This window comes from Sinocyclocheilus rhinocerous, unplaced genomic scaffold (assembly GCF_001515625.1).
Source record: "Sinocyclocheilus rhinocerous isolate Xijiao unplaced genomic scaffold, SAMN03320098_v1.1 scaffold1149, whole genome shotgun sequence".
Classification (NCBI taxonomy): domain Eukaryota; kingdom Metazoa; phylum Chordata; class Actinopteri; order Cypriniformes; family Cyprinidae; genus Sinocyclocheilus; species Sinocyclocheilus rhinocerous.
Genome location: NW_015664180.1, coordinates 12178 through 33211, shown reverse-complemented (window position 1 = coordinate 33211; position 21034 = coordinate 12178). Strand labels below are relative to the sequence as shown.

General features: G+C 36.5%; 1 pseudogene; it reads left to right on the top strand.

The window, feature by feature from the left end:
• The window catches only part of LOC107729693 (CUGBP Elav-like family member 5), a 233862-nt pseudogene that overhangs the window by 201396 nt on the left and 11432 nt on the right, over positions 1-21034 (top strand).

The window sequence follows — 21034 nt, the reverse complement described above, 5'->3', positions numbered from 1 at the left end:
TGTGTATATATATATATATATATATATATATGGATGCAGTGATTAAAAGTCATTGAACATTAAAAAGATTACAAGAACATTATAAGAAGCAGCAACAGACTCAACTGCTCTTTGTGCAAGATAATCTGTTTCTGTTATCTTATTCACAGTTAATGCACAGAGACAGATGTGTAGAGTTAGAGTTACATCAGATATATGGCTTAGTTAGTGCCTTTATGGTCCACGTTCACACAGAAACCTCAAGAATCGGGAAAGCACCAAGGGTGCCCCCTGCCTCGCAGCTTCTCGTAAAGATGCAGCCCGCACTTTGATTCCAGGGCCTTGTTTTCCTCTGTAGAACAGCTGCACTTTTTATTCCCACAGTTTTACACTCTCTCCTGAATCCATTTCGTTGGGTCCTGGACCTATGGGAATTCCTCCGGGTGCTTGGTGGCTTAAAATTTTATGAGAGTTTTACTTCACAGATCAACCACCACTCTCTCTCTCCCTTTTCCTCCCTCTCTCTCTATCACTTTCTCTTACAAACGCATAGCCTATATCTTTCTGTACCAACAAGCCCTTGGCCCTGATTTTCGCCGGATGTCTCAGAGCTAAAGCAAACAAACAGTCAAGAAAGGATTGGACAAATACCATCAACACATTCCGAAAATTCTGAACGCTCCAAACTTAGGACTAAAGGAACATTGAATTTCTTCTTTTATTGGCTTTGCCCAAGAACTTTCATAACACACAGTAAATATTTTGTTCTCCTTCGTAATAGCTCAAGGTGGTGTGCAGAACTTCTAGGTTTTCAATAAATACTCTGAGCGCTGCAGATAATCGCATTTGAGGTTAAGATTAAAATGCCAGTGCAGGCCTACAGTCTGCATACAACTTAATACCACAAGTTCAAGAAGTTAAAGGGATAGTTCACCCAAAATGAATGTTCTGTTATCATTTACTCCTACTTTGTTCTAGGGAACACAAAAACTCTTAATACAATAAAAGTGAATGGTATGGAAGTCCATTTTTGCCACCAATAAAAACATTTTAAAAAGTAATTGCGACTTTTTATCTTATAATTCAGACTTTGTTTCACGCAGTTCTGAGAAAAAAAATGTCAGAATTGCAAAATGTAAATTCAGGATTCAGAAGATTTTTTACTGGCAATTCCAAGTTTATATCTCACAATTCGGACGTTTTTCCGCTTTCAGAATCCAGATTCGCAATTCTGAGTTTATATCTTGCAATTCTGAGATTTATTCTCTGTGGTAGAAACAGGTTTCCAAAGGATGGTGACCAAGGCTGTCGAGCTTCAAAAAGTACAATTAAACCCTATAAAAACATCAAAGAAATAGTCTAAATAACTTGAAGTAAAAGTTGAAGTAAAACTTTTTAGTGAAGTCTTTTTTTTTTTTTTTTCAGAAGACTTCACTAAAAAAAAGGTGTAGTTTGCATAATAGGACTCTGTGTTTATGAATATTGAGATCATAACACCTAGTCCTATTATGCAAACTACACTTTTTTTTTAGTGAAGTCTTCTGAAGTCATACAGTAAGTTTGTGTGAGGAATAGATTGAAATTTACAATATAACAGAAAATTGTTGTAAACATTCCCTTTCATTGTATGGAAAAGAGCAGCTTGGACATTGTGCAAAACATCTTCATTTGTCTTCCACAGAAGAAAGTAAGTCATACAGGTTTGGAATGACATGAGGGTGAGAAATGATAACATAATTCTCATTTTTGACCGAACTATCACTTTAATCAGTGGAAAAAAAGACGCTGCAGGTCCACCGTCAAACTTTTAACATATCTCACCAGTCTTTTCTAAACGCCAAATGTTTTTATTCCAGTCCACAGATGTCTCTAACTCCCTTGAGGTTTTACCCAGAAATCATTTTAACTACTTTGGTGATAAAAAACCTAAAGGGATACAAGATAAGGCCTTTATTAGAGATTGCAACCTTGCGCTGTCTTACTCTTGGGCATTTTGTGGTACAATTCTTGACCTGCAAAAGTCCTGCATTTTGTTTAGTCGTGCAGCACAACTAATGAGCAGTGACTGAATGCATTGATAGTGTCCCTGGTAATGATATCCTATCTAAGCAGTTAAGGAAACAATACAATAAAACAGTTCTGGAAAGGCTAAGGGCATGAAGGTTCAAACAGAGTGAAATCGAAAATCCAATCTACATCCCCAATTGTAAGTCGCTTTGGATAAAAGCGTCTGCAAAATGACTAAATGTAAATGTAAATTTCTCTTCCCCAGTGACTGTCTTTCGTCGCTTTTCTGGCAACTCCTTCAAACGCCTACGTGAGTGCCGTATGCCTAGAGCCAGAGTTGTCGAGTTTGTATGTGCAAACTGATTGCTTTGTACTTGGCCCTTGCTAAGCATTCCGACAACAATACAGAGAACAACAGTTACCACCCATTTTTTTTTTCAGCAGCCTTGGTTCCAGATTTCCAGTGTGTTTTTTTTCCTATTCACTACATGCTTTTTGAAAAGTTCTTTGATAAAAAAAGATTTTTAATCAGCCAGTTCTTATTTAAACTAGAACATTTGATTTAAAGCAAAAAGTATTTGAAAATTATGTATCAGTACACTTACAGTATACAGTAGAAAGTTATGCAGCTATGTAAATACACACAGTATGTATGTATGTATATATATATATATATATATATATATATATACACATATATACACAGTATATTTGCCAAAATCGATTTTTTATTTTATTTTATTTTATTTTATTCGGACGGTATAGTGCTGGAACAGGGGATGTTGTAGGCTGATAAAGGTCAAGTGTAGCATCGAATCATTGAGAGATTCATAATGAATGTGAGCACGGATCTCGAATTTCATTACCACGGTACGGGAGAGAATGAGTGAGCCAGACTTAGAAACCCACACATCCAAGGTCAGACCATGATCATTGGTGGCCTTGTCAATCTCAAAACACACCCACATTCTTCATCTAATCTGTTTGATATTTCAGGTGCGATATCATAACCTATCAAGTAACGAAATCTGAAATAGATTTTGTTATGTAACGGTCAAGCTGCCAAGGCTCATGTCAATCTACTGATGCCGCTAACAGTTTTGTAGATGTATTTGTTTGTTTGCCTGAGGTTTGATGTTGAGAGTTTGTTAGACAGTAATCCAGAATCATGATGGTGTTGTTGTTGTTGTTAGTTTTTTCTTGGGGAAAAACTGAAATGTTATTTTTAAAATGCATCCAGCCACCTTGTGTTTGGTGCAAAGTTGAAGTGAAAAAGTCATGGTAGATGCACATAAGAACTTAAGGTTTTGATCATTCTTAAAGGGGCAGTTCACCCCAAAATAAAAATTCAATCATCATTTTATTCACTCTCAATGTATTCCAAACCTGAGTGACATACTTTCTTCTGTTGAACACAATTAACGGGTGTCCAAAATGCTCTTTTGGATATAATGAAAGTGGATGGAGACTGGAGCTTAAAAAAGTCCACAAAAGCATCATAAAGGTAATTTATACGACTCATATTCCAAGTTACATGATAGATATAATGTGATTTGACAGTCCAAAAGTCATTATTAGGTGAAAATATATAGAAAACAATCTCCAATGAGCTGCAACCAGATCACTGAATCAGTGAATTGAACTTTTAGAAGAATTGGATAAGTCCAATTGATAATTGAATCATTAAGGCTGGTTTTGTGAACTGCATTCCATGAAAAGATCCAAGTCAGAAGAGTGAATCATTCACAGAGGAATGACTTGTTCAAGCATCTCTACTCTTGTCAACTTGCCTGGTAGAGTTATAGCGAGTGTCAAGTGTAATAATGATTTTTTTTTTTGTCAATTTTAAGTGAATAATTAATTTTTGGTCTATTCCTTACAAAAAGTTATTATATGGCTTCAAATATAGCATGCAAGTTGTATGGACAAGGTTCTTTTTGGATGGTTCTTATTTATAGGATATTCATTTGTGTTCCATGGAGTCATACAGGTTTGAAAATTCATGACAATGAGCAAAGGGCTGTTTACACCAAATACGATGACTATAACTATAAAGTTTTAAAGGGGTCATATGATGACAATCAGAGCAGACTGCGCTTGTCGGAAGGAGGGACTTTGTAGAAAATGAAGCGTTTGAGAGAGGCGGGGCATATAGGACCTACAATAATGTACAGTATTTGAAAAATAATGTGTTTTTTTAACATTAAAGCATGTCAACATATTCTGTTACACCAAATACACAAAATAATGATCTTTAAAAAAGCATCATATGACCCCTTTAATAATCTATCTAATTCTATGAGAATAGCGATATCCACACCACAATACTACTATACAATACGCAATACACTATAGCCATAATGTCACAAAGAAATTATATTGTTCAAATCATTTTAAGAACGATTCTTTCCAGCTGATGACATTTACATTTACATTTAGTCATTTTGCCGACGCTTTTATCCAAAGCGACTTACAATTGGGGAATACATAAAGCGATTCTTCTTAAAGAGGCAAACAGACACAGGAAGTGCTTGAAATACCAAGTTTTATATATATATTTATATATTATGAATAATAAAACATTGACAATCAGAATCCACCTGACTTCAAAGAGCCTTCTTTTGAGATGATAGCAGTGCACGCTTACAATGAACAGACCATTCTTGTCAATTGTGTGGACGCTAAAGGCTGTCGCACACCTGACGAGAAGCGCAGTGTCGTGCCACGTTTGAAAAATTTGTACACATTGTTTTCTATGAACATACGCACACCGGCGGTGCCATTCGCCGTCTGTCCGCAGCACCTAGCAATAAATCAAAACAATGTAAAGACGTGGCATGACGCGACGCGACGTGATGCGGCGCTGCGCTTCTCGTCTGGTGTGCGACCGGCTTTATACATTTATAGTTATAGTTATCATTATAGTTAACATTCCAGGATTTAAATGATGACAGAATTGTCGTTTTTCAGTGAACTATTTCTTTAAATCCATTCAATTCTTTTTCTTAACATGTTAACATGCTCTAAAATTTCATTGAATTATATAGTGTCACTGTAATGGTGTGGGCACATTTACCACAATTTTTTTTTTTCCCCGAAATATCACTAATGTGACCACATCTTAAATCATGTACATGTTGAGTTGTGTTTCCTGTGGTGGTCGACGGTCTCGCTTGCAAAGCGGGAGGTTAAACGCAGCCTGCCCTCTCTCCTCAGACTGGCTCCGATTCTCTCCTCCCTCAGGGTGCGTCGTCCAGCCTGGTGGTCAAGTTTGCTGACACGGACAAGGAGCGCACCATCCGCCGCATGCAGCAGATGGTGGGCCAGTTTGGCATCTTCAACCCTGCTATCGCCCTGCCCTTCAACACCTACAGCACCTACGCACACGCGGTGAGTACCCTTCCTCACCTCTGGGGCACTTGGGCACGTTTTGATGATCTCACTGCCGCCCACGTACCCTCCCCATCCCTGCATGCCCACATGTCCTCGCTCACGTTCCCAGAGTGACTCAGAATATTCCATAGGAAAATCTTCACCTGGTTATTTATAGCTCGCATCGGTTGCTTCGGAACGGGGGAGGTTGAGTCAGTCCCTAATATTCATTCATGAGGGACATCTCGGTTCAGTTTTGGGGAGAGATACTATAAAACAGTTAGTTTCTAGTTAGTTCCTCCATATGGAGTAGATAGATATACATATATTCATGTACTGATAGGCATAGGCGAAATTTTCTCGTAAATGCCAGGATTAATTGTTGGAGTCGACCCGGCCCCCGGGGGCTTATCATTCACACTTATTTTCATATCACAGACATACATGGGCCAGCGGAAGATGTGCGTATGGACAATCCCACAGTGACTGCCGGGCCAGTACGCGGGAAAAAATACGCCCTCATTAGCATTCATGAGATGCGGAGCGTCCGCAGGAAATGCAAATGGTCTGAGAGAGTGGCGTGCGGGAAGGCAGGCAGGGTGGTTGCTGTGGCTCCCACAGGTTGGCAGTGACTTTTATCTCCCGTGTCAGAGATGGTGCAGTGTGCCACTTGGTGGCAATGGCACGGTCTCTATAATTCACTGTTCCAGCTCGAGCCACAACCCACTAGGGCTGTGTATCACCAGCAAAGTCACGATACGATACATATCACGATACATGGCTGCACTGAATTTCACCTCAGCAGAATTTAGAAAAACAGCTGTTTATTAAACACTGCTTACAATAGTGCCATTTCTAACTATTGGCAGAGCAGGCAGTTGACCTCTGCATTATGAAGGGCCTCCATAACTGTACCACAGTACAATATAGGTAATGGCATATGTTTCATGTTTACATTGTGCACTCCCCACCAGGTACAATATTCTGATTGTTTGCATCTTGTTTTTAAGCCATAAATAATAATGTACTTGTTCTAATAAATTTATATTGTAATGTACTCATTCTAATATATTTTAAAAATAATTTACATTGCTGGTAGGTTATCATCGCACAAATTAACACACTCTCTACGTTCTAAACTAACGCGCTGTCTTCACTGTATCTAACGCACACACGCTCAAGGCTGATTTATACTCGACGCGTCCACAAGTTTGCTTAGGTGCGCGCGGCAAATATGACGTCATCACTGTGTTGGCGGAAGTTCGCTTTGAGTGCGCGCGACGTCGTTTCGAGTGGCGGTGTGCACGAAAGTAGCACACTTAGCAGATATTTCCGTATTGCGCAAGTGTAAAGCTCTGTTTTGGGGATTACGTCTCTTTATATCAGGCAACCCAGTTGTGTTCCTCTGCGGCCAGATTAAACCTTGTTGTTCCTCTGCGGCCAGATTAAACCTCGCACTTTTCTACTCAATTTTAAACGTTGTACATTTTTAAACAAATTAAGCGTGGTCCACAATACACGTGCCACAATATCGATACAGGGCCAGCTGTATCGATACTCGTATCGTCAAATCTCTGTGACGATACATCGTCGTATCGATATTTTGAACACAGCACTACAACCCACACATGCCGAACCCAACTGCTTTATGATATCACATGCAGCTTGTGGCGAAGTTTGCGATTTTTTATTAGGTATCTTTTTTGCTTGCTGTTTTTGACTAAAATAATCAAGGGTATTGTTATTTTAAACCAGATACACAGAAACATATTTAAAGGGGCACTCACTGTTTTTTTTTTTAATCTCATTTACGAGTTTTAAATGTGAAAAAAAATAATAGAACTTTTTTTTTAAATGTTATCAGTGCATCACATGAGATGATGATTCCAGTCATATTAGTAGCCTAATGAGTCACCACATGAGAGCTGCCATATTAATCCGACCCTAAATGCGATTATTATTGAACATTAATAATTGTGGAATAAATTAATCATGCCTGCGAGTACCAGTGTATTATTGTGTACTATTAGAGTATTTATTAATATTTTGAATTAGCTTTCATTTTAATAATTTAATCAGTACAGATTTCATTTTAATTTCTTGTTTTAGTGATTTTGTCATTTTTATTAGTTTATTTTCATTTCTAGCTTTAAGTTTTAGCAGTAGTACTTCAACATAAACTTATTTTTAGTTACATTTTTTAAATTTTTCATCTAAATATTTAGATTTTATTTCCCCTTTAATTCAATTACAGAAAATATTTAATAGTAAAATTTGTAATAGTTTTAGTTAACAATAGAAACACTGAAAACTAAATTTTTACAGTTGCGACTTTTGATTTTTATGTAATGCTTCCACACCTCTAGGTGTCACTATAAGTCAGGGATGACATCGTCTACATAACCAGAAAAAAAAAAAATACTGATTGGGGCTTTTAAAGATACTCGGTATCTTTCCCCCCAATACACAATTTTCTGCTAGGTTGTATAAATTTACTCTCAACAAATGACTAATGCTGAGTGCTAAATGCTAGCATGTAATTTAACAAATGATAACCTACCTCAAATTACGCAGCTTGTTCAGTAGAAGTTGGATTTGACTTTTCAAAGCAATTGCTTTATCATTTTCATCTGCCAGCTAAATATACGGTGCATTTATTAAAGCAACTGTATCGCGCAATTTTTTCTTCTGAAACTATTTAAGTGCAAACCCCACCTCCCAGCTGATTATAAAGGTATTATTGGTCATGTCAATCACAATGCACATTGCCTGTACTGAAATAAATGCTAAACCGTAACCCTAACACACAGCCGTTATGTTAGTATAGCATTGGCAGATAGTTAGCATTACTATTTGTCACGATTGGATCCATCTATGATATTTCTGAACTCTAAATTGAATCCATTAAGTCTTTTCGCCTGTGGGGCGGGATTTGTGCTCAACTGGTTTGGAAAAAAACATGACAAAAATATCATAGACAAGGTTTTTTTTTCTTTTTTTTTGGTGGCTCTTCGACTTGGTCTAACCATCCAGCAAACACCTATAACAGTATAGCTACCACATAGCAATGAACTAGCATAGCAAGTTAGCTCCACTAGCATTGTCTACGCTCTTCTGTTCACTCATTTCCTCACCTGAACAGAACCTGAAAGGGTCTCCAACAGGCATTCATTGCGCCTTCATAAACAGGCAACAAACCGCATAAGCTAACATTTAGCTTCAGATATGGCAATGTTACATTTAGAAACGTGGAGGACGAGCAAATTAAGAGGCCCCTTCCACAAACACAGCTGTGCAGAGGATTACTGGGTTGAGCTGACAGCCAGTAAATTGGATTTTAGTCAGAGCAGAGGAGGGGGGCATCTGAGCGCAAATTGGAGGGGTAATAGTGCTGACAACATCGTGCCAAAAGACAGATGCGTTTTTTTAAAAAGGTACATCTGACTCCTAAATCTGACAAACAGCTTATCATTCAGTATAGTACATGAAGATGTTGGAAATATCCGATGCGGCCCCGTCCTCGTCTCTGGAGTGGAATGGGAGGTGTGACATAAACACGCGATGAAAGCAAGAAACATTAATTTTCTTTCAGACGCTCTTGTCAATACAAGCCGAACATCTTTTATCTGTCTTTTTCTACCGCTGCCTCGTGTTTGATCTTTTTCCTTTTTGTGAGTGGAGCCATCTTCATTTTCGACTTTTTTTTTTCTCTCTTTTTTTTGGAAGATGAATAAAAGCGCGGATGTTGATGGAAAGCCAGAAAGATCTATTTTACTTGATGCCAATCACCAGAGACGGTGCATTAGATTAATATGACGCACAAATTGCTTGAAAGCACTTCAGAATGTTCTGAAGCCAACATTAATGAGGGGAATGTTTGTCTGGGTATTTTTGGGAGGAGGGCGCTGGGGAGGGGGGTGCATGTTCTGCTATTGACCTACATTGCCCCCTGTTGTTGAGAAATATACCAGTGTTGGCTATTCTAAGGGTTTTTTATGCATCTTTTTATAGTTTTTATGCATTGTTCTTATAGTTCTTATGCGCTCCTTATGGAGCATCTAGAAATAGGCAACATGATTGATGTATTATAAAGAAGTATACAATCTCACCCCTCGTTCCTCATAGAATGTTGTATGTTTTACTCAAAATGGCTTTCTAGTCATAAATGGATACTTGGCAGAAATATGACTACTATATACTGTACATATAAACCCTCTTTGAACAAATATATGGCAAAGAAATATTGAAATGGAAGTGCACTCAGACCCAAAACATATTTTACACAAGTATGTGAGTGCAAATGCTTATAGCTATGCAAGTTTTATTTTGGTTGCATTGTGAAATGTAATTTTTAGGGCAATACAAATGCATGTTGCATTCTCAGCATTTCCACAAGGGGAGCTATAGTGCACATTACTGTAAAATTACTATGTCTACATACATTTTTTCTTATTTAGGTCAAGTATTTTCACAGTGGCGCAATAGATTGTAGTAGGAATGTGCATCTACATAACTGAGGTCCATGCGATACACATGCACAGCCAACGATACGATACATTAAAGATACATATGAAGCAGCTACCGATACGATTTCTATTCGGTTTAACACAATGCAATTCAATGCAATATAATGCAATGGAAAAAAATATGATGATATGCAATTCAATATGGTACAGATAGTTCACTTTTATTTCTTTGGTTCAGACAGACAGCAAATCATAAATAAATTAACTTAAGTGCCTTCTGACGTACTGTTGTGATATGTCATATTCACGTAGCAGCAGTGGCGATGAGAGAATGCGCATGAGAAACAGTTTGGAGAGGTGAAATCAATCTACATATAAAATATTTGTCACAAATTATTGGTCACTTTCTAAATAATAAAAGTATAGCGCATCTACTAATTATCATATATAAATAAATAGGTTTTTACCAACGCAAATATGTTAGAAACGATGCATCGCGATACAAATGTCAACTTGTATCCGATGCACACTTTTTAAATCGATGTATCGCATCCTGAGTGAGGTCATTTAAATTAATTTATATTAAAATTACATGTTTATAGTTAGCTCCTGGATAAAAGTAAATCTGATTTTATAGAAGGCAGAGCCGATCCTCCCTACACGCAAAATACCCAAGCTGCGTAGGGCCCCGAAACACCAGGGGGCCTCCTTGCTCTCAAAGATGATTTAATTTTAGTTTCGTTTTTTAATTTGGCCAGCGGTTATGAAAACATGAATGTACACTTCTTTTAATGAGGTGCACCGTCACCCTTTCTACGTAAAAATCAGTCAAATCATGTAATGTGAATGTCGTACAGTCTTGCTCGAGACTAAAAAAACGAGTTGAAAGCGTACCGAGCCGCGGAAGAGACAGTGTTTCTCAAGCGCTTTACGCGAGCACGATTCGAGACGGAGTGAAACACGGACAAATGCATTTCATTCGTTCGTTCATAACCACTCATACTACAACCCCCGCCGAGACAGTTTTGCGTAGGGCCCCCAGAAGTCTAGGATCGGCATTGATAGAAGGTAACTCTGTCACTTCCTTGCTTACTGAGATTTATTGTCTCCATACTGCGATGTTTGTTTTTACCCAGTAAAAATATATAATCTTAAAAAAGGGACCTACATTACAAATAAGATTTTTGCTTCTTAAATTTATCTTGTTTTAAAGATTCACAGTGTATCAAGTTTTACACAAAAATATTAGGTAGCAAAAACTGTTTTTAACATTAATAATAATAATAATAATAAATATTTCTTGCGCACCAAATCAGTATATTTCAATAGACAACAGTACTTTGGAATAGTAACAACGTTTCAAAATATTACTGTTTAAATGTATTTTGATAAAATAAATGCAGCCTGGTGAGCATAAGAGACTCTCAGAAACTTCTTAATTATTGCAAACCTTTGAATGGTTGTGTAGATTATATTGGAACTGATTATATACAGCATATTATGCTATATTGTTTGGATGATTTTCTGGAAAACAAGACAAAATACTACTTAAGGAAGAATGTGAATTAGTCCCAAGCATTAATATCTGGGCTTAGATACTTGCATATGTTTAGGACCTAAAACAAGTTCTGGTAGAACCAAAACTATGTTTGCACCATCACCATGTTTAGTCCAGAAGATGTGCTTTAGCAAACAGCAGAAAAAGGAGCGAGGCCGTTTCAGGCAATCTTACAGGGCCAGGGACCTTAATAACCGGGGTCCTCGCATTCAGTTCACTCCATTTCTCGTCTCTCTATAAATATCTCTCCAGTCGTCCTGCCATTCTCTCTGCGCTGCAGCAGGGCCAGACCGACTGTAAGGGGTCATGTGTGATGCAGGCAGAGGTGGGCAGAGACACAGAGCAGCTCTGGGTAGATAATTGCCAAGTGATAAAGAGGTGATTGCCTGGTGGCACCGAGGGAGACTAATGCCATAGGCAAGCCATAAAAAACCCACATGCCTGACACTAAACGAATGCCGTCGCCCAGGCAACTTCTTCCCGTGGCCGCTTCTGTTTTTTTCCCCATTTTGAAGGAAGAAAAGGTTACGACCTCAGTGATGAAGACTTCGCTGAAGGCAATTTGGTCCCTTTTGCCTGCGCTTGAATGCGTCCTGTCTATTCAAGATGCTGGGTAAAGTTTTGGTTTAGAAATGTTCAGGGATAGTTCACCCTGTTTAATTGTTGTAATTATTTGTAATTTTGTAATTATTTATAATTATTATTTCACTCTCACGTCATTCCAAACCTGTATGCTGAGTCTTTTGGGACCGATTTTTTTTAATGATTTTGTACGCAGTACTTCAGTGTTTCCTCAATACCTCATGTCGGATCTTAAAGCTACATAAAAACATCTAAAAATCACTTAAAATCACAAGTCATACAAGTATTGCGCTATGTCACAAGTCGGAAGTCGTATGATAAATTTTAAATTGTCAGTTTAAACACTGAAAGAGCAGCTTGGACATTCCACTAAACATCTCCTTTTATATTCTACACAGAAAAAATAAATAATAATAAGGTTTGGAATGGCAAATGGGTGAGTAATTAATGAGAAAATGCTCATTTTTGGCTGAATTGTTTTATTAAAGTTTTTTATGCAGCTCTTCCTACTAATTCATCTGTGACTACAGATGTCAAGTCTACGCAAAACTATGCTATAATATCACCATAAAAGTAGGTCATACAACTCTTGGCCTATAGACAAAGTTTTCAGTAAATAAAATTTTTTTTTTTTTTTTTTCAATTTAAACACTGAAAATCTTGGTCACCATTCACTTTCATGGGATGGAAAAGAACAGCTTGGACATTCCGCTAAACTTGTCCTTTTATATTCTAAGCAAGAAATAAAGTCATACATGTTTGAAAAGACAAATAGGAGAGTAAAAGATTCGTTTTTGGCTGAACCATGTCTTTGAATAAGAATAACAGAGAAACACGAGATGTTATTTTTAATAGTCTCGTTTTCCACCGACAGCCAAAGGACCTTGTTTTTCTATTCTTTTTTTCCCTCCTTCTTTCCCCTCCACCTCCTCCAAGAACAAATTGATGTTGCTCACTTCTCCCCAACATAATTACATGCTTGGGCCTCCAATTTTCTGTTTTAATTCCTAAAGAGCAGAACTGAATGCCACATCGTTATCTGAGGCAATCTGGTGGCAGCCATGAAAGGCGACATTATCCGAGCCGTTCATGGAGGGAAATTACAATATGGAACTCTTCAACTCACCGCACTATGCTCTGCCCAAAGCCTGTCCCTCTGGCTTTTAAAGGGCATTAGCAAACTGTCACCCGGCGAGAGCCAGCCAGCTTAACTCTGACGCCCCATTCAGCACGAAGGAAGAGGCCGCGAGATGGGCACAAAAGCGTCTGATTACTGTGGCATGGCTATTACATGGCCGAGAGAGACTAGACTGTCTCGTCCCACCCTTGTCTGAAGGTTGACAAATGCATTAAACCAGTGGTCCGTGACCCATTTTTAAGTTTTCTAAATTCTTGCAAAGTCACCCAAGTAACAATTTAGCTATACGTGAAAAAATGTGACAAAATACACTTCTGTTAAAGGTAGATTCTCTGAAAACGTATTAAGTACAAAGTATTAATTCATTAAGCAGTGTTGCAAAAACCTCTCAATTAATTTTGAATTAAATGTTTCTCTTGAAATGTTCCCATTGTATTTACTCAGCATATTTGTGCTGAGATTTTATTTATATTCATTTAACTTATTTATGCTCCTTGTTTCCTCAAAACTGTGGATTTTACCTGAAGGATAATAGATGATCCTCAGTGGTTTGTTGATGGAATTATGCAAATGAAAGGAGGAGTTTATAGATAGTAATGCAGGCAAGGCTTATAGATTTGTTTTGTGGGTGGACCGCATCTTTCAGGCTCAGTGACAAGGCCAATGAGAGAATATGATTGCCTTTCTACTATCCAGAGATGAAACAGCGGCGGAGAGCAAAGCCTACATGAACAATATCATCCTCTGCATTCAAATGAAGAGTGGCAGCTGGATGATTATTGTATGAAGTAGCATATTACTTTTGGCCTTATTTCCTCTGTGGGGACTGTATGCTGTGATGTACAGGAATGCTGTTTGATTAGTTGCATTATTGTTTAACTGGATGGGAATAGTTTGATGTCGACCACGTTTTTTTAAAGCATTGCATTGCATTCGCATCTGCTCTGACAAAAGTCTACAGGCTTTTGCACGGTGAAGTTATTAGAAGAAAAGGTAGACAGGCCAGCTACAATTATTTTATTTTATTTTATTTTATTTAATTTTATTTAATTTAATTTTATTTTATTTTATTTTTAGAAAAGACAAGATACACAAACACATTTCCAATGTCCAAAAAAATTTAATAAATAAATAACGGATATGACCTATGAAACAGCATTCGCGACCCATTTTACTTCTGTAATGCGATGTATTTCTGACGTATATGTATATTTAACAAGAAAATGATTTGAAAAAAGGTGGTCAACTACAATTTTAACTTAATTTGTATTATTGCAATTAATTTATATTATATGTAAATATATATGATTTTTTTTTAGCTATTTTCATTCCCAACAAACTGAATACTCTGCCAAAAGTCTACAGGTGCTCAGTGACGTTATTAGAAAAACCGTGTACAATACATGTAAACAGGCATTTATGCATGAGGTATGATCTGGATCTAATGGTCATTTAGTCTGGATCTAAGCTGGATCTGCTTCAATGTAACCATGATAAATTCAGCCTTGATAGTTGTCACATCGTAAAGGAAAACGGGGGAGGGAAAAGAAGCTGCGCTGTCAAGGCCATGAAGAAAGCATCACCTTAAAGTTTGAAAGGGAAAAAATGAGTACAATTCCATTTTTCTGCTCCGAACTCCCAGCTCCCTTAAGGACTACACTAATATGTGCGTCGATCCCTCCATTAGAATGAGCCAGACCGACAGCTATTGAAATGTTTCGAGGGGGCTTGCGACAGCCCTCTGACTGGGAAGATGGACGCTTTCACTAAACATAGGTTGACACATTTTTCTCTTTTTCTGCTCTATTTTCTCCTCTACTCTGCAAAGCACTGCCTATCCATCATGCCCCCATGTAGCCTGTGTGCTTCTAGTAACTTTTCGCTCTCTCTTTCTCCCTCTCTGCTTTCTGTTTTTCTCTATCTCTATCTCTATCCGGCAGCTGATGCAGCAGCAGGCGGCCCTCATGGCTGCCAGTCACGGAGGCTACCTGGCGCCCAGCGTGGCCTTTCCCACCACCCAGATCCACCAGATGGGGGCGCTCAATATCAACAGCCTGCCACCCACCACCATGACCCCGGTGTCGGGTGAGTTTCATCAGACACTGGGTGAGCAACAGTGCTTCATTTTCTCTCTTACGGGATGGGGTCTGTGGTGAAGTGTTACCGTCGCGTTAGTCGGACCAACATAGTCAGTCTCAAGCTTACATATACTTTAAAAGTTAGATTTCTGTCGGACTAAAGCTATAAATCCTTAATCAAAAACATATTTTTGCACAGTCGGACTAACAGAACTACATAACACAACTGTAGCTTGGCTTCACCCAGCATGTATTGTTGATTGCACAACAATTGGCCCTGCGTTCTGCTCTGAAGAGCTCTGAAAAGAGGTGAAGGCTTGATGTGTATTTAATGTATTAAGTGTTTGATTGCACACTTGTCATGTTGGATGGACTGTAGTTTGACTACGCAAAAACCCACTTTAGCTTGATTGTAAGTGCGCATGTAAATGTAACTGTGTTCAAATGCACAAAAACTGTAGACAGTTACAAATTTCTTGAGGTTTTTTTGTACAATCGTTTGCGATAAAACAGAAAAAGTTAATTAACAGCGTAAATGTGAATAGTCTTTGAGATTTTCTTCTGAACAATAGTTGATACTACAATAAAAAAATATATATCTGCATTATAACTAGACATGTAAACATTCTTGCGGTACATTTGTGTAACTTACTCTGTGTTAAAAAGTCAGTACCCATTACTTTCGGATTGACAGAACAAAAGCACAAAACAATATAATTTCTTACGTTTTCTTGTGCAACAATTTGCGATAAACTCTGAATAGTGTCATTTTCTGTATGTTAAAATGTCAGTACACATTACTTTTGGGTGGATAAAACAAGTGTACAAAACAATACACAGCTACGCAATTTTTTTTATTTCTTTTGTACTGTATAACAATTTGCGTTAAACTCTAGAAAAAAATGTTGGAAGTGTGAATAGTATTTTCTTTTTCTTTTTCTGAACAATAGTTGATACCACAAAAAAGTTTTATTAAAAATTGTTATTGCACATGTAGATGTACTTGCAGTTCGATCTAATAGTTTTCTGCATGTTAAAACATATTAGTATTGGTAATGTAAATGAAATTTGTGGTCTATTTGCGTTATTTTCTGTGAGTTAAAAAGTCAGTTGCATTACGTTTTACATTTGGATTGACAGAATGAAAGCACAAAAACTATACATAATTTCATAAATTTCTTCATTTTTTTGTACAACCTTCTGTTATACGCCGCAAAAAAATTAGCAGAAGTGTAAATAATCTTTGAGGTTTTATTCTGATACCACAATAAAAACTTTTTTGTGCCGTTTTTTTTTTTTAAATTGTGATGTCAACTATTTCGATAATTGACAGGAAATCGCTGCTAAACATGGTAGCCAAAACAAATTTGATCTCTTCCATAATTGAGCTGCAAAGTGAACCAGACTTTATGCCTGTAGTCAAAAATCGACCTGCGTGACCTAGATGACCGTCGCATGGGCAGCCGTGGAATTGCGGTTTCACATGGGAAATTTGTTTGAATATACTATGACATTCCAGAACAAGCACATTTCTTGCCTTGATTTTAAACAAATCAGCCCACATTATGTCACATTTTGAGTTACAAAAACACCCACGCTGACATTTCCTAAATGGCACGCACGCCAGATTGTTTTATTCGTCCTCAGAAAGCTTTGATAATCAGGACACATGACTGCTCCGATTGTCATTCCCAACACCCCGTTATCATACAATCTAAACAAACAGGAGATCTTATTGGATAATGGCCACCTTACAGCATTTGCTTATGCAGCAGTATTGCACTTTTCCAATCCCTTCCGAAAACATGCCACCCAGTGAATTATGCTCAGCTTTAACAAAGCCCATTCCTCTTTTGTCAACAGCACTGCTGTACCAATTTACACTATACACCACGACACCGGACAATATCATTTGTCATTCCTGGTAAAGCGCATAGTTTTGGCATCATATGAGTAGCTTGCAGCAAACTGGCCAGCCGATTTCGAAGCACATTATTAGTTTCGTGGCTAATTGACTGACCGTGGAATGACAAAACGTTTGCGTTCTTATGCAAAGTTAAAACACAAGCTTCATTACCTGAGGGGCTGGAACAGCAAGATGCTCCCCCTGGCATCACATATAGATTTAATACGGTTCTATCTTTTACAAGCCGCCATCCAGTCCCATAAAAGCCTCGTCCAATTAAAGCTCCAGAGCTGTCAAGCCACACTTCTCTTCTGCGAGGCTGAGACTATCCATGTGTGGCATTACATGCAAATGTACTTACTTGCTACTTCAAATATTAAGTCAGACTGACAGGACGGTTTGTCAAATGTTTTGTTAAGACACATGCAATGCAAAACATGCACTTTTTCCATCCCGGATCATCCATCACTCACTGCATGTTTGTTTTAGCAGCACCCATTGTATTAGCAGTCCTGAAATTCACAGGACTGCAAGACTGCAACGGTTTATATTATAAAATTATACAGTGATGCTACTGCATAGTTGATTTTTTTCATTATGTATACCAAAAAGTACTGTGGTGGTACCATGGTACAGTTATGGCATCAGATGTTAATACTGTGGTACTTTGATATACATATAATGGTATTTACATGTTACTCCTTTGTAGTGCTGTCAAATGATTAATCGCGATTAAACGCATCCAAAATAAAAGTTATTGTTTACATAGTATATTTGTGTGTACTGTGTATATTTATTATATATATGTATAAATACACACACATACAGTTTATATTTTGAAAATATTTACATGTATTTACATTCATATACTTTATATTATATATAAATATATTTAATATGTGAACATAACATATTTTTCTGAAATGTGTACATGCATGTGTGTGTATTTATATATACATAATAAATATACACAGTACACACAAATATACTATGTAAACAAAACCTTTTATTTTGGATGCGATTAATCGCGATTAATCGTTTGACAGCACTACTCCTTTGATACTTCAAATGTCCAAAGCATAGTATTACCATGTGCCAAAAACATTGTAAAAATGTGGTATTACTATGGTAACTGCCACAAAATATATTAATACCATGGCAGATGTCCATGAAAACATGACAATATCATGGTAAACGTCACAAAAACATAGTAATACTATCGCTAATGTCCACGAAATTATGGTAATGGCATGGTGTCACAAAACATAGAATTACTGTGACAAATGTCTATAAAAACAATGGTAATGCCATGGTAAATGTTATAAAAACATAGTATTATCATGATAAATGCTCATGAAACTATACTATCACCATAATAAATGTCACAAAACATAGTATTACCATGTAAATTTCCATAAAACTATAGATACACCATGGTAAATGATCATGAAACCACAATATTACCATGGTAAATGTCACAACACATAGTATGGCCATGCCATAGAGCTATGAAATCATGGTAATGCCATGCTAAATGTCACAAAAACATGGTATTACCATGGTAAATGTCCATGAAACCTAGCAAGTCTCATACTAACATAGCATTGTCATGGTTAACTGAAGCTAAAAACAAAAAAAAAATTGTTGCTTGAAATAAAATAAATGTTCACTGAAATATATATTACATAACTTATTTTACTTCAACTAGCTGAAGGCAATTAATTTTTTTTTCATTAAGTTTAACTTGATGTGCTAAAATAACTAAAAATGAATAAAAAAGACTATATAGACTTTTTAATTAAATAAATATAACAAAAAATTATATAATAGTATCCCAATGATACTAAAATAGCACTGGTAATGTAATACCATGTTTTGGGTTGTTTTGTTTTTGGACGTGTAAAGCTTGGTATTCTTGTAAATACTTTGCTGTGAATACCATGTTAAATGTCCATAAAACCACAGCACCTCGTCTTTTTCGCTTTTTTTCATTCTTGCAAAAATGATCCATCTCTGTGTAAAACAACCGCACTTGTATGTTTGGATTTTATCCTCTTTGACTGGGATCAATGTCATATTAACATGCAATGCAGCTGCTGGGGTGAATTGGCCTCTGTTACACTGACTTAATTGAAAGAGACTGGCGGAGCTGCGCAGATCTCCTGTGGACGCGAGATGTGCTGAAATATGCGAAGCATTGGACACGCTCCTGCGTGCGCGCATGAGCTCTGCTTTACTGATTGCCTTCCATTATTGAACCTATTGGAATCTGTTGCATTATTAATCCTGGGCGAGATAGAATGGCTGGCGTTAAAAATATTCCAAGGACTACAATAAATAAGATATTCATATGTTGTTGTTTTTTTTCTAGTTCATTCATTCATTCACTCATTTGCATCTCCCTGGCAGGCACAGCACCTCTGGTTTATTCAATACATCTGCCTGTGCGTGCACACCCACACACAAACACACACACACACTTTTATTGGTTGTGACTTGTGTATAAAGCATTGTGGAAGAACGGACTATACTGGAATCTGGTTGGATATTAAGCGCTAATGTAGCTGGAGAAATATTGAATTTCTGTTTGAATAAACAATAAATGTTTTTGGATCAGGCTTTAAAAATGACTAAACAACTATTCTATTGTGATGCAAAGAAGCCTTCTAACTTCCCTTTATCATGAAGTGGTTTTTAGGGAATTGTGCTGCAATCTGAAGACATCTGGCAAGTCCACAATTGAACGGCAGAACAGCTGTCACATCATCTGAGGCTGCTTTCAGATCTCCATCTTTTAGTTAATGCACAAGCGTGGAGTATTATTAGTGCGAAATATCCTCGGTGTTAGAAATAACATTAACATGAAGTAACAAAGTATTAGCAGAACATCTCATTGGGCTCAAGTGGAGTTACAGATTTGCAAAATTGGATTACAAAGTAGACAACATCTGGAAAATATTATTAAGATATGGACTACAATGAAAAATTTTAACACACTGTGTAATTTGAAAATGATGTCAGTCAAAAATATTATTTAATATGACTGACACAGCCTGACTATATTTGTAATCTTACAAATGTAATCCTAATTCGAGGCGGATTAATTCAAAGTTGATTCGATTTGATTGTGATTCAAAATTGATTATTCAGTTACAATATCAACAGGTACAGTAAGTATTACAGTATCATCAAAAATAACAATATTAGTAATATTACTGCACTTTTTAGGTATACTATCAAGCATTTATTATTTTTATGATAAATTATGAATGTGGCATGAAGTCTTTATCAAATGTTTAAATCCTTATGAAAAAGGTACTGTAACAGTAGAATTGTTTACTTAATATTTAGTATTAAGCATATATGATGAATATTATAGTAATAAATAACAAATTCTATTTCTTCTTATTATTTAAAATGCATTTAAATTTCATACATTCTGACGTGAAATTTTTGTTGTTTTTGAACGTTAATAATAATAACAATAATAATATTTAGTTATTTTGATAGATTAATTCGATTTTGTACATTAACCCTGTTTAAGTATAATAATAATAATAACAACAATAATAAATATGAAAAATATTACATTTACATAAAAATCAATACAATAATAATAAAATTAATTGTCATATATTTTATTACTTAATTATTATTATCATTATTATTATTTAAATATTGAGTCTTTTTTTAAAGAATTTACATTTACATAAAATTCAATACAACAATAATAAAATTAATTTTAATATATTTTCTTATTATTATTTCAATATTGAATCTTAAAAATGAATTTAATCTTTATTAAAAAAATGAACTTCGACAGGTAAAGTGATGGTATCAGTAGATATACCATGGTACTGAATGATTATATATTCATATACTTGGTATTTACATGGCCCCCAAGATAGTTCGGAGAATTACATATCCGAAAAACAGTAATATCATGGC